The sequence below is a fragment of the Amphibalanus amphitrite genome, unplaced genomic scaffold (genome assembly GCF_019059575.1).
Source record: "Amphibalanus amphitrite isolate SeventyFive unplaced genomic scaffold, NRLGWU_Aamphi_draft 001193F_arrow, whole genome shotgun sequence".
NCBI classification, from domain to species: Eukaryota; Metazoa; Arthropoda; class Thecostraca; order Balanomorpha; family Balanidae; genus Amphibalanus; species Amphibalanus amphitrite.
The window spans coordinates 31,546-46,658 of record NW_024882687.1 but is presented as its reverse complement, the minus strand read 5'-3'; positions in this window follow the sequence as shown (position 1 = coordinate 46,658).

Genomic DNA, 15,113 nt, shown 5'->3' with positions numbered 1-15,113 from the left:
CGTGATTCTGCTCAGCTTCCTCTTTTACAGCAGGACTGGGTCCCGGTCAACCGCGGGCAGTCCCAGGCCCAGCGAACGCGAAACCCGGTGGCGCGCCGGCCAGCCGGCCGACGTCGACGCCCGATTTGAACTGTGGCGCCGGCGCGGCCCGCGCGGCCGGCCGGCGCCAACGGTCGGGCGCCGCCAGCGTAGGCACACAGAGAAAAAGTAGTGCTGTTTAAATGAGCGGAAACGGCGTGGATTTTGCGAATCATTTTTATTTAATGAAAAAACAAGGCCTTGTAGTGATGCTTATCAAGTATAACCAGTCAAAGGTCTTCCCATTACCTCTAAGTCTATTATTTGTATATGTTTAAAAACCATTAGAAACCATTAGGGTACCAATTGGGAACTAATAGATACCCAGTCCATACTCAAAACACACTTGAAACCATTAGAGACCATCAAGGTAGAAACACTTTTGAAGCATACTTGTCAATGTCCGTGAAGTTGGCGACGTCGCCAGCGACTTTTCCAGCGACGAGCACCGATTTTAGCCAAAACCTCGTTCAAGGTCAATTGGACCATGAGGATCACGAAAATCGAACCCATTCTCCCCTAAACCTTGACCTTCAAGGTCAAATTCAAGGTCAAAGGACGGGGAACTGAAAAAGTGCCAGTAAATATTGTCCGATTTTCAAAATTTTGGCACCAAAATGTAGCCCGTGCAAAGTTCTAGCCGCACATCGAAAACCATTTTCATCAAGGTCAAACTTCAAGGTCAAACTCAAGGTCAAAGGACGGGGAACTGAAAAAGTGCCAGTAAATATTGTCCGATTTTCAAAATTTTGGCACCAAAATGTAGCCCGTGCAAAGTTCTAGCCGCACATCGAAAACCATTTTCATCAAGGTCAAACTTCAAGGTCAAAGTCAAGGTCAAATGACGGGGAACTGAAAAAGTGCCACTAAATATTGTCCGATTTTCAAAATTTTGGCACCAAAATGTAGCCCGTGCAAAGTTCTAGCCGCACATTAAAAACCATTTTCATCAAGGTCAAACTTCAAGGTCAAATTCAAGGTCAAAGGACGGGGAACTTAAAAAGTGCCACTAAATATTGTCCGATTTTCAAAATTTTGGCACCAAAATGTAGCGCTTGCAAAGTTCTAGCCGCACATTGAAAACCATTTTCATCAAGGTCAAACTTCAAGGTCAAAGTCAAGGTCAAATGACGGGGAACTGAAAAAGTGCCACTAAATATTGTCCGATTTTCAAAATTTCGGCACCAAAATGTAGCCCGTGCAAAGTTCTAGCCGCACATCGAAAACCATTTTCATCAAGGTCAAACTTCAAGGTCAAATTAAAGGTCAAAGGACGGGGAACTGAAAAAGTGCCAGTAAATATTGTCCGATTTTCAAAATTTTGGAACCAAAATGTAGCCCGTGCAAAGTTCTAGCCGAACATCGAAAACCAGTTTCATCAAAGTCAAACTTCAAGGTCAAATTCAAGGTCAAAGGACGGGAAACTTTAAAATGCTACGTCGCCACCGACTTTTCCAGCGACGAGCACCGATTTTGCCAAAACCTCGTCCAAGGTCAATTGGACCATGAGGATCACGAAAATCGAACCCATTCTCCCCTAAACCTTGACCTTCAAGGTCAAATTCAAGGTCAAAGGACGGGGAACTGAAAAAGTGCCAGTAAATATTGTCCGATTTTCAAAATTTTGGCACCAAAATGTAGCCCGTGCAAAGTTCTAGCCGCACATCGAAAACCATTTTCATCAAGGTCAAACTTCAAGGTCAAATTCAAGGTCAAAGGACGGGGAACTGAAAAAGTGCCAGTAAATATTGTCCGATTTTCAAAATTTTGGCACCAAAATGTAGCCCGTGCAAAGTTCTAGCCGCACATCGAAAACCATTTTCATCAAGGTCAAACTTCAAGGTCAAAGTCAAGGTCAAATGACAGGGAACTAAAAAAGTGCCACTAAATATTGTCCGATTTTCAAAATTTTGGCACCAAAATGTAGCCCATGCAAAGTTCTAGCCGCACAATAAAAACCATTTTCATCAAGGTCAAACTTCAAGGTCAAAGTCAAGGTCAAATGACGGGGAACTGAAAAAGTGCCACTAAATATTGTCCGATTTTCAAAATTTTGGCACCAAAATGTAGCCCGTGCAAAGTTCTAGCCGCACATTGAAAACCATTTTCATCAAGGTCAAACTTCAAGGTCAAATTCAAGGTCAAAGGACGGGGAACTGAAAAAGTGCCACTAAATATTGTCCGATTTTCAAAATTTTGGCACCAAAATGTAGCGCTTGCAAAGTTCTAGCCGCACATCGAAAACCATTTTTATCAAGGTCAAACTTAAAGGTCAAAGTCAAGGTCAAATGACGGGGAACTGAAAAAGTGCCACTAAATATTGTCCGATTTTCAAAATTTCGGCACCAAAATGTAGCCCGTGCAAAGTTCTAGCCGCACATCGAAAACCATTTTCATCAAGGTCAAACTTCAAGGTCAAATTCAAGGTCAAAGGACGGGAAACTTTAAAATGCTACGTCGCCAGCGACTTTTCCAGCGACGAGCACCGATTTTAGCCAAAACCTCGTCCAAGGTCAATTGGACCATGAGGATCACGAAAATCGAACCCATTCTCCCCTAAACCTTGACCTTCAAGGTCAAATTCAAGGTCAAAGGACGGGGAACTGAAAAAGTGCCAGTAAATATTGTCCGATTTTCAAAATTTTGGCACCAAAATGTAGCCCGTGCAAAGTTCTAGCCGCACATCGAAAACCATTTTCATCAAGGTCAAACTTCAAGGTCAAAGTCAAGGTCAAATTACGGGGAACTAAAAAAGTGCCACTAAATATTGTCCGATTTTCAAAATTTTGGCACCAAAATGTAGCCCGTGCAAAGTTCTAGCCGCACATTGAAAACCATTTTCATCAAGGTCAAACTTCAAGGTCAAAGTCAAGGTCAAATGACGGGGAACTGAAAAAGTGCCACTAAATATTGTCCGATTTTCAAAATTTTGGCACCAAAATGTAGCCCGTGCAAAGTTCTAGCCGCACATTGAAAACCATTTTCATCAAGGTCAAACTTCAAGGTCAAATTCAAGGTCAAAGGACGGGGAACTGAAAAACTGCCACTAAATATTGTCTGATTTTCAAAATTTTGCCACCAAAATGTAGCGCTTGCAAAGTTCTAGCCGCACATCGAAAACCATTTTCATCAAGGTCAAACTTCAAGGTCAAAGTCAAGGTCAAATGACGGGGAACTGAAAAAGTGCCACTAAATATTGTCCGATTTTCAAAATTTCGGCACCAAAATGTAGCCCGTGCAAAGTTCTAGCCGCACATCGAAAACCATTTTCATCAAGGTCAAACTTCAAGGTCAAATTCAAGGTCAAAGGACGGGGAACTGAAAAAGTGCAAGTAAATATTGTCCGATTTTCAAAATTTTGGAGCCAAAATGTAGCCCGTGCAAAGTTCTAGCCGCACATCGAAAACCAGTTTCATCAAGGTCAAACTTCAAGGTCAAAATCAAGGTCAAAGGACGGGAAACTTTAAAATGCTACGTCGCCAGCGACTTTTCCAGCGACGAGCACCGATTTTAGCCAAAACCTCGTACAAGGTCAATTGGACCATGAGGATCACGAAAATCGAACCCATTCTCCCCTAAACCTTGACCTTCAAGGTCAAATTCAAGGTCAAAGGACGGGGAACTGAAAAAGTGCCAGTAAATATTGTCCGATTTTCAAAATTTTGGCACCAAAATGTAGCCCGTGCAAAGTTCAAGCCGCACATCGAAAACCATTTTCAACAAGGTCAAACTTCAAGGTCAAATTCAAGGTCAAAGGACGGGGAACTGAAAAAGTGCCAGTAAATATTGTCCGATTTTCAAAATTTTGGCACCAAAATGTAGCCCGTGAAAAGTTCTAGCCGCACATCGAAAACCATTTTCATCAAGGTCAAACTTCAAGGTCAAAGTCAAGGTCAAATGACGGGGAACTAAAAAAGTGCCACTAAATATTGTCCGATTTTCAAAAATTTGGCACCAAAATGTAGCCCGTGCAAAGTTCTAGCCGCACATTGAAAACCATTTACATCAAAGTCAAACTTCAAGGTCAAATTCAAGGTCAAAGGACGGAGAACTGAAAAAGTGCCACTAAATATTGTCCGATTTTCAAAATTTTGGCACCAAAATGTAGCGCTTGCAAAGTTCTAGCCGCACATCGAAAACCAGTTTCATCAAGGTCAAACTTCAAGGTCAAAGTCAAGGTCAAATGACGGGGAACTGAAAAAGTGCCACTAAATATTGTCCGATTTTCAAAATTTCGGCACCAAAATGTAGCCCGTGCAAAGTTCTAGCCGCACATCGAAAACCATTTTCATCAAGGTCAAACTTCAAGGTCAAATTCAAGGTCAAAGGACGGGGAATTGAAAAAGTGCCAGTAAATATTGTCCGATTTTCAAAATTTTGGAACCAAAATGTAGCCCGTGCAAAGTTCTAGCCGCACATCGAAAACCAGTTTCATCAAGGTCAAACTTCAAGGTCAAATTCAAGGTAAAAGGACGGGAAACTTTAAAATGCTACGTCGCCAGCGACTTTTCCAGCAGCGAGCACCGATTTTAGCCAAAACCTCGTCCAAGGTCAATTGGACCATGAGGATCACGAAAATCGAACCCATTCTCCCCTAAACCTTGACCTTCAAGGTCAAATTCAAGGTCAAAGGACGGGGAACTGAAAAAGTGCCAGTAAATATTGTCCGATTTTCAAAATTTTGGCACCAAAATGTAGCCCGTGCAAAGTTCTAGCCGCACATCGAAAACCAGTTTCATCAAGGTCAAACTTCAAGGTCAAATTCAAGGTCAAATGACGGGGAACTGAAAAAGTGCCAGTAAATATTGTCCGATTTTCAAAATTTTGGCACCAAAATGTAGCGCTTGCAAAGTTCTAGCCGCACATCGAAAACCATTTTCATCAAGGTCAAACTTCAAGGTCAAAGTCAAGTTCAAATGACGGGGAACTGAAAAAGTGCCACTAAATATTGTCCGATTTTCAAAATTTCGGCACCAAAATGTAGCCCGTGCAAAGTTCTAGCCGCACATCGAAAACCATTTTCATCAAGGTCAAACTTCAAGGTCAAATTCAAGGTCAAAGGACGGGGAACTGAAAAAGTGCCAGTAAATATTGTCCAATTTTCAAAATTTTGGCACCAAAATGTAGCGCTTGCAAAGTTCTACCCGCACATCGAAAACCAGTTTCATCAAGGTCAAACTTCAAGGTCAAATTCAAGGTCAAAGGACGGGAAACTTTAAAATGCTACGTCGCCAGCGACTTTTCCAGCGACGAGCACCGATTTTAGCCAAAACCTCGTCCAAGGTCAATTGGACCATGAGGATCACGAAAATCGAGCCCATTCTCCCCTAAACCTTGACCTTCAAGGTCAAATTCAAGGTCAAAGGACGGCGAACTGAAAAAGTTTCAGTAAATATTGTCCGATTTTCAAAATTTTGGCACCAAAATGTAGCCCGTGCAAAGTTCTAGCCGCACATTGAAAACCATTTTCATCAAGGTCAAACTTCAAGGTCAAATTCAAGGTCAAAGGACGGGGAACTGAAAAAGTGCCAGTAAATATTGTCCGATTTTCAAAATTTTGGCACCAAAATGTAGCGCGTACAAAGTTCTAGCCGCATATCGAAAACCATTTTCATCAAGGTCAAACTTCAAGGTCAAAGTCAAGGTCAAAGGACGGGGAACTGAAAAAGTGCCACTAAATATTGTCCGATTTTCAAAATTTTGGCACCAAAATGTAGCCCGTGCAAAGTTCTAGCCGGACATCGAAAACCATTTTCATCAAGGTCAAACTTCAAGGTCAAATTCAAGGTCAAAGGACGGGGAACTGAAAAAGTGACACTAAATATTGTCCGATTTTCAAAATTCTGGCACCAAAATGTAGCGCGTACAAAGTTCTAGCCGCACATCGAAAACCATTTTCATCAAGGTCAAACGTCGAGGTCAAATGACGGGGAACTGAAAAAGTGCCACTATTTTTTACTATTATTTATTACTATTATTATTTACACTATTATTTAGTGTCACTTTTTCGGTTCCCCGTCATTTGACCTTGAATTTGACCTTGGAGGTCAAGGTTTAGGGGAGAATGGGTTCGATTTTCGTGATCCTCATGGTCCAATTGACCTTGGACGAGGTTTTGGCTAAAATCGGTGCTCGTCGCTGGAAAAGTCGCTGGGTAGCATTTTAAAGTTTCCCGTCCTTTGACCTTGAATTTGACCTTTAAGTTTGACCTTGATTAAAATGGTTTTCGATGTGCGGCTAGAACTTTGCACGGGCTACATTTTGGTGCCAAAATTTTGAAAATCGGACAATATTTACTGGCACTTTTTCAGTTCCCCGTCATTTGACCTTGAATTTGACCTTGAAGTTTGACCTTGATGAAAATGGTTTTCGATGTGCGGCTAGAACTTTGCACGGGCTACATTTTGGTTCCAAAATTTTGAAAATCGGACAATATTTACTGGCACTTTTTCAGTTCCCCGTCCTTTGACCTTGAATTTGACCTTGAAGTTTGACCTTGATGAAAATGGTTTTCGATGTGCGGCTAGAACTTGCACGGGCTACATTTTGGTGCCGAAATTTTGAAAATCGGACAATATTTAGTGGCACTTTTTCAGTTCCCCGTCATTTGACCTTGACTTTGACCTTGAAGTTTGACCTTGATGAAAATGGTTTTCGATGTGCGGCTAGAACTTTGCAAGCGCTACATTTTGGTGCCAAAATTTTGAAAATCGGACAATATTTAGTGGCACTTTTTCATTTCCCCGTCCTTTGACCTTGAATTTGACCTTGAAGTTTGACCTTGATGAAAATGATTTTCAATGTGCGGCTAGAACTTTGCGCGGACTACATTTTGGTGCCAAAATTTTGAAAATCGGACAATATTTAGTGGCACTTTTTCAGTTCCCCGTCATTTGACCTTGACTTTGACCTTGAAGTTTGACCTTGATGAAAATGGTTTTCGATGTGCGGCTTGAACTTTGCACGGGCTACATTTTGGTGCCAAAATTGTGAAAATCGGACAATATTTACTGGCACTTTTTCAGTTCCCCGTTCTTTGACCTTGAATTTGACCTTGAAGTTTGACCTTGATAAAAATGGTTTTCGATGTGCGGCTAGAGCTTTGCACGCGCTACATTTTGGTGCCAAAATTTTGAAAATCGGACAATATTTAGTGTCACTTTTTCGGTTCCCCGTCATTTAACCTTGAATTTGACCTTGAAGGTCAAGGTTTAGGGGAGAATGGGTTCAATTTTCGTGATCCTCATGGTCCAATTGACCTTGGACGAGGTTTTGGCTAAAATCGGTGCTCGTCGCTGGAAAAGTCGCTGGCGACGTAGCATTTTAAAGATTCCCGTCCTTTGACCTTGAATTTGACCTTGAAGTTTGACCTTGATGAAAATGGTTTTCGATGTGAGGCTAGAACTTTGCACGGGCTACATTTTGGTGCCAAAATTTTGAAAATCGGACAATATTTACTGGCACTTTTTCAGTTCCCCGTCCTTTGACCTTGAATTTGACCTTGAAGTTTGACCTTGATGAAAATGGTTTTCGATGTGCGGCTAGAACTTTGCACGGGCTACATTTTGGTGCCAAAATTTTGAAAATCGGACAATATTTACTGGCACTTTTTCAGTTCCCCGTCCTTTGACCTTGAATTTGACCTTGAAGTTTGACCTTGATAAAAATGGTTTTCGATGTGCGGCTAGAGCTTTGCACGCGCTACATTTTGGTGCCAAAATTTTGAAAATCGGACAATATTTAGTGTCACTTTTTCGGTTCCCCGTCATTTGACCTTGAATTTGACCTTGAAGGTCAAGGTTTAGGGGAGAATGGGTTCAATTTTCGTGATCCTCATGGTCCAATTGACCTTGGACGAGGTTTTGGCTAAAATCGGTGCTCGTCGCTGGAAAAGTCGCTGGCGACGTAGCATTTTAAAGATTCCCGTCCTTTGACCTTGAATTTGACCTTGAAGTTTGACCTTGATGAAAATGGTTTTCGATGTGAGGCTAGAACTTTGCACGGGCTACATTTTGGTGCCAAAATTTTGAAAATCGGACAATATTTACTGGCACTTTTTCAGTTCCCCGTCCTTTGACCTTGAATTTGACCTTGAAGTTTGACCTTGATGAAAATGGTTTTCGATGTGCGGCTAGAACTTTGCACGGGCTACATTTTGGTGCCAAAATTTTGAAAATCGGACAATATTTAGTGGCACTTTTTCAGTTCCCCGTCATTTGACCTTGACTTTGATCTTGAAGTTTGACCTTGATGAAAATGGTTTTCAATGTGCGGCTAGAACTTTGCAAGCGCTACATTTTGGTGCCAAAATTTTGAAAATCGGACAATATTTAGTGGCACTTTTTCAGTTCCCCGTCCTTTGACCTTGAATTTGACCTTGAAGTTTGACCTTGATGAAAATGGTTTTCAATGTGCGGCTAGAACTTTGCACGGGCTACATTTTGGTGCCGAAATTTTGAAAATCGGACAATATTTAGTGGCACTTTTTCAGTTCCCCGTCATTTGACCTTGACTTTGACCTTGAAGTTTGACCTTGATGAAAATGGTTTTCGATGTGCGGCTAGAACTTTGCACGGGCTACATTTTGGTGCCAAAAATTTTGAAAATCGGACAATATTTACTGGCACTTTTTCAGTTCCCCGTCCTTTGACCTTGAATTTGATCTTAAAGTTTGACCTTGATGAAAATGGTTTTCGATGTGCGGCTAGAACTTTGCAAGCGCTACATTTTGGTGCCAAAATTTTGAAAATCGGACAATATTTAGTGGCACTTTTTCAGTTCCCCGTCCTTTGACTTTGAATTTGACCTTGAAGTTTGACCTTGATGAAAATGGTTTTCAATGTGCGGCTAGAACTTTGCACGGGCTACATTTTGGTGCTAAAATTTTGAAAATCGGACAATATTTAGTGGCACTTTTTCAGTTCCCCGTCATTTGACCTTGACTTTGACCTTGAAGTTTGACCTTGATGAAAATGGTTTTCGATGTGCGGCTAGAACTTTGCACGGGCTACATTTTGGTGCCAAAATTTTGAAAATCGGACAATATTTACTGGCACTTTTTCAGTTCCCCGTCCTTTGACCTTGGATTTGACCTTGAAGTTTGACCTTGATGAAAATGGTTTTCGATGTGCGGCTAGAACTTTGCACGGGCTACATTTTGGTGTAAAAATTTTGAAAATCGGACAATATTTACTGGCTTTTTTTCAGTTCCCCGTCTTTTGACCTTGAATTTGACCTTGAAGTTTGACCTTGATGAAAATGGTTTTCGATGTGCGGCTAGAACTTTGCACGGGCTACATTTTGGTGCCGAAATTTTGAAAATCGGACAATATTTAGTGGCACTTTTTCAGTTCCCCGTCATTTGACCTTGACTTTGACCTTGAAGTTTGACCTTGATGAAAATGGTTTTCGATGTGCGGCTAGAACTTTGCAAGCGCTACATTTTGGTGCCAAAATTTTGAAAATCGGACAATATTTAGTGGCACTTTTTCAGTTCCCCGTCCTTTGACCTTGAATTTGACCTTGAAGTTTGACCTTGATGAAAATGGTTTTCAATGTGCGGCTAGAACTTTGCACGGGCTACATTTTGGTGCCAAAATTTTGAAAATCGGACAATATTTAGTGTCACTTTTTCAGTTCCCCGTCATTTGACCTTGACTTTTACCTTGAAGTTTGACCTTGATGAAAATGGTTTTCAATGTGCGGCTAGAACTTTGCACGGGCTACATTTTGGTGCCAAAATTTTGAAAATCGGACAATATTTACTGGCACTTTTTCAGTTCCCCGTCCTTTGACCTTGAATTTGACCTTGAAGGTCAAGGTTTAGGGGAGAATGGGTTCGATTTTCATGATCCTCATGGTCCAATTGACCTTGAACGAGGTTTTGCCTAAAATCGGTGCTCGTCGCTGGAAAAGTCGCTGGCGACGTCGCCAACTTCACGGACATTACTTGTCACACATCTGGAAACAGGGCTGCAAAGTGGTGGATTTATGACTCTAACTCCGACTCTGACTCAAACATTGACTCCAGCTCCGACTACTGTTCGGACTTTGCTTTTATTCATCTCATGGAATAAAAGTTATTGCCATATATGTATGTTTTCTTGCCTAAAACGACCCTTGAATGTTTTTCAAATGCATTTTTCATTTCGACACCAGTTGAAATAGAATGAGAGACACCATTTCAAAACAGATTTGCTTTTCCATTTGGGAACCATTTCGACACCAATTGGGATGAAATGGGACAAACCATTTGGGATGAAATGGTTTTCTTCCATTTGGAGACCAATTGGACACCAATTGGGATCAAATGGGAAAACCATTTGAGATCAAATGGGAGTTTTCTTTCATATGGAAACCATTAGATACCAATTGGGATCAAATGGGACACACCATTTGGGATGAAATGGTTTTATTCCATTTGGAACCAATTGGTATCAAATGGAAAGCACCATTTCAGACCAATTGGGAAGTTACCAATTGGAAACCATCTCGATACCAATTGGGGACATACCATTTGGGATCAAATGGAAAGCACCATTTCAGACCAATTGGGAAATTACCAATTGGAAACCATTTCGATACCAATTGGGACCAAATGGGACACACCATTTGGGATGAAATGGTTTTATTCCATTTGGACACCAATTGGGATCAAATGGGAAAAACCATTAGAGATCAAATGGGAATGTCTTCCATATGGAAACCATTTAGATACCAATTGGGACCAAATGGGACACACCATTTGGGATGAAATGGTTTTATTCCATTTGGAACCAATTGGAATCAAATGGAAAACACCATTTGAAATCAAATAGGATTTATTTTCCATTAGGAAACCATTTCAAAACCAATTGGGACCAAATGGAAAACACCATTTCAGACCAATTGGGAAATTACCAATTGGAAACCATTTCGATACCAATTGAGGACATACCATTTGGGATGAAATGGTTTTATTCCATTTGGAGACCAATTGGACACCAATTGGGATCAAATGGGAAAAACCATTAGAGATCAAATGGGAATTTCTTCCATATGGAAACCATTTAGATACCAATTGGGACCAAATGGGACACACCATTTGGGATGAAATGGTTTTATTCCATTTGGAGACCAATTGGGCACCAATTGGGATCAAATGGGAAAAACCATTAGAGATCAAATGGGAATTTCTTCCATATGGAAACCATTTAGATACCAATTGGGACCAAATGGGACACACCATTTGGGATGAAATGGTTTTATTCCATTTGGAACCAATTGGAATCAAATGGAAAACACCATTTGAAATCAAATGGGATTTATTTTCCATTAGGAAACCATTTCAAAACCAATTGGGACCAAATGGAAAACACCATTTCAGACCAATTGGGAAAAAACCAATTGGAAACCATTTCAAATGGTCATGAAAACCATTAGAACCTATTTCAAACCATTTGACACATTTGAAACCAATTGGTAAATCCTAATGGTTTCAAATGTTTTTTTTTACTGGGCTACCCCTACCCCTACCACTACATCTACCCTTACCCCTACCACTACTACTACCCATACTCCTACCCCTACCACTACCCCTACCCTTACCCCTACCACTACTACTACCCATACTCCTACCCCTACCACTACCCCTACTTCTACCCCTACTACTACCCCTGCCACTACTACTACCCCTACCACTACCCCTACCCCTACTACTACTCCTATCACTACCCCTACCCCTACCTCTACCGCTACCTACCCCTACCACTACCCCTACCACTACCCCTACCCCTACCCCTACCCCTACCAACACCGCTGGGTCATGTCAGGTCACAGAATAATTGGATCCAATCAGTACTAAAATATCAGACTTTAAGTGTTCCCAGCCCTGCCCCTATTCGTGCCATTCCATTACGCTTAATCGTATTTGTCGGAAATGGCGCTTTGTGGCATATGTGGCGTACTACGACAAACGCGGCGCATTTTCACCCGGTGATGGATCATGCATCTTTGCACCAAATTGCACCCATATCGGACTATATTTGACAAAACTGTGCGATTGGCGGCAAAAATGACGCCCTGTGACCAATGTGACGCATTGCGGCAAACGCGGTGCATTTGCAAATTCCTATCACAAACTGTACCCATTAAGCGACAATCAACACATTTTCTCGCCACTTTTTATTCAAATTAATAACTTGCCTATCCGCCAATGCGAGGCACCCGCCACCGATCGGCATGCATTTAGTCCACAAAGTTTGTCGACCCCGGCTCTCAGTGAAGATCTACGAACCGATCAAAATTTCATTGGCGTTCTTCCAGCGCGCCCCACGCGCGAACCGTGCACTCCAGCGAGTCGGAACCTAGAAAAGGCGCTGACCCGTTCTGTCACCTAGAGGGTGTGCAAATTTCAGCCCCCTGCGCCGTACCGTCTGCCCTGTGGGCGAGTGGAATTGAACCCACTACACGGCGTGGCGGACAGACAGACAGATAAACAGACGGATCCTGTTCAAATAGTAATATAGACAAGCGGCTGCGCCACTTGCTTTGCTGCGTGGTAGGAAAAAATTGCGGCACCAGCCAATTTGCTTTCGAATGGTGTTCGATTCAAATCGATGTGTCGTCTAGAAGCATAGATATGGACGGAAATGTGAAGAGAATTTAAAAAAGAAGTGTTCTGAGGCCTTTCTTGGATGAAATTTGGCTGATACGGGGTCAAGACGGGTCAAAGGGGTCAGCCCCGGTCACTTTGGGTGAGGCCAGGTCACAAAGGTCACCTCTCGTCCGATGGGATCAGCCCGGGCCACTGTTCAACTTTTGCCTCCACCACTACCCCTTCCCCTACCACTACCCCTACCACTACCCCTACCACTGCCCCTAACACTACCCCTACCCCTACCCCTACCACTGCATCTACCACCACCACTACCCCTACCCCTACCACTACTACTACTACCCATACTCCTACCCCTACCCCTACCACTACCCCTACCCCTACCCCTACCACTACCCCTACCCCTACCACTACCCCTACTACTACCCCTACTACTACCCCTACCACTACCCCTACCCCTACTACTACTCCTACCACTACCCCTACCCCTACTACTACTCCTATCACTACCCCTACCCCTACCCCTACTACTACCCCTACCCCTACCCCTACCTCCTACCACTACCACTACCCCTACCACTGCCACTACCTACCACTGGGTCATGTCAGGTCACATACTTTAAAAGATCTTCTAGCCCCGCTCCTATTCGTGCCATTCCATTACCCTTAATCGATTTTGTCGGAAATGGTGCTTTGTGACAAATGTGGCGTGTTACGGCAAACGCGGTGCATTTTCACCTGGTGATTGAGCATGCATCTTTGCACCAAATTGCGCCCATATCGAACCATATTTGACAAAACTGTGCGATTTGCGGCAAAAATGACGCCCTGAGATAATTGTTGCGCATTCCGGCAAACTCGGCGCATCTGTACCTGTTGTTTAAGCATGCATCCTGGCACCAAATTGCACCCTTATAGGACCATATTTGACAAAGTTGTGCAATTTGCGACGAAAATGAAGCCTTCGGACATATGTGGCGCATAGCGGCAAATGCGGTGCATTTGTATAATCGTATCACAAATTGTTCCCATTGAAAAAACCGACACATTCTCTCGCCACTTTTCATTCAAATTAAAACTTGCCGATCCGCCAAAGCGAGGCACCCGCCGCCGATCGGCATGCATTGAGTCCACAAAGTTTGTCGACCCCGGCTCTCAATGAAGATCTAAGAACCGATCAAAATTTCATTGGCGTTCTTCCAGCGCGCGCCACGTGCCAACCGTGCACCCCAGCGAGTCGGAACCTAGAAAAGGCGCTGACCCGCTCTGTCACCTATAAGGTGTGCAAATTTCAGCCCCCTACGTCGTACCGTCTGCCCTGTAGCCGTAACAAATTGAACCCACTACACGATGTGCGGACACACAGACAGACTCACAGACGGATTCTGTTGGAATAGTAAGTTAGACAAGCGGCTGCGCCACTTGCTTTGCTGCGTGGTAGGAAAAAATTGCGGCACCAGCCAATTTGCTTTCGAATGGTGTTCGATTCAAATCGATGTGTCGTCTAGAAGCAGAGATATGGACGGAAATGTAAAGATAAATTTTTGAAAAAAGAACTGCTCTGCGGGCTTTGTTTGATGAAATTTGGGTGATACGGGATCAAGACGGGTCAAAGGGGTCAGCCCCGGTTCCTTTGGGTGAGGCCAGGTCACAAAGGTCACCCCTCGTCCGATGGGATCAGCCCGGGCCACTGTTCAACTTTTGCCTCCACCACCACTACCCCTTCCCCTACCACTACTCCTACCACTACCCCTACCCCTACCCCTACCCCTACCACTGCATCTACCACTACCACTACCCCTACCACTACCCCTACCACTGCCCCTAACACTACCCCTACCCCTACCCCTACCACTGCATCTACCACCACCACTACCCCTACCCCTACCACTACTACTACCCATACTCCTACCCCTACCCCTACCACTACCCCTACCCCTACCCCTACCACTACCCCTACTACTACCCCTACTACTACCCCTACCACTACCTCTACCCCTACTACTACTCCTACCACTACCCCTACCCCTACTACTACTCCTATCACTACCCCTACCCCTACCCCTACTACTACCCCTACCCCTACCCCTACCTCCTACCACTACCACTACCCCTACCACTGCCACTACCTACCACTGGGTCATGTCAGGTCACATTTTAATTGGATCCAATAAATGTTTTTAAAAAATCATAATTTAAAAGATCTTCTAGCCCCGCTCCTATTCGTGCCATTTCATTACCCTTAATCGATTTTGTCGGAAATGGTGCTTTGTGACAAATGTGGCGTGTTACGGCAAACGCGGTGCATATTCACCCGGTGATTGAGCATGCATCTTTGCACCAAATTGCGCCCATATCGAACCATATTTGACAAAACTGTGCGATTTGCGGCAAAAATGACGCCCTGAGATAATTGTTGCGCATTCCGGCAAACTCGGCG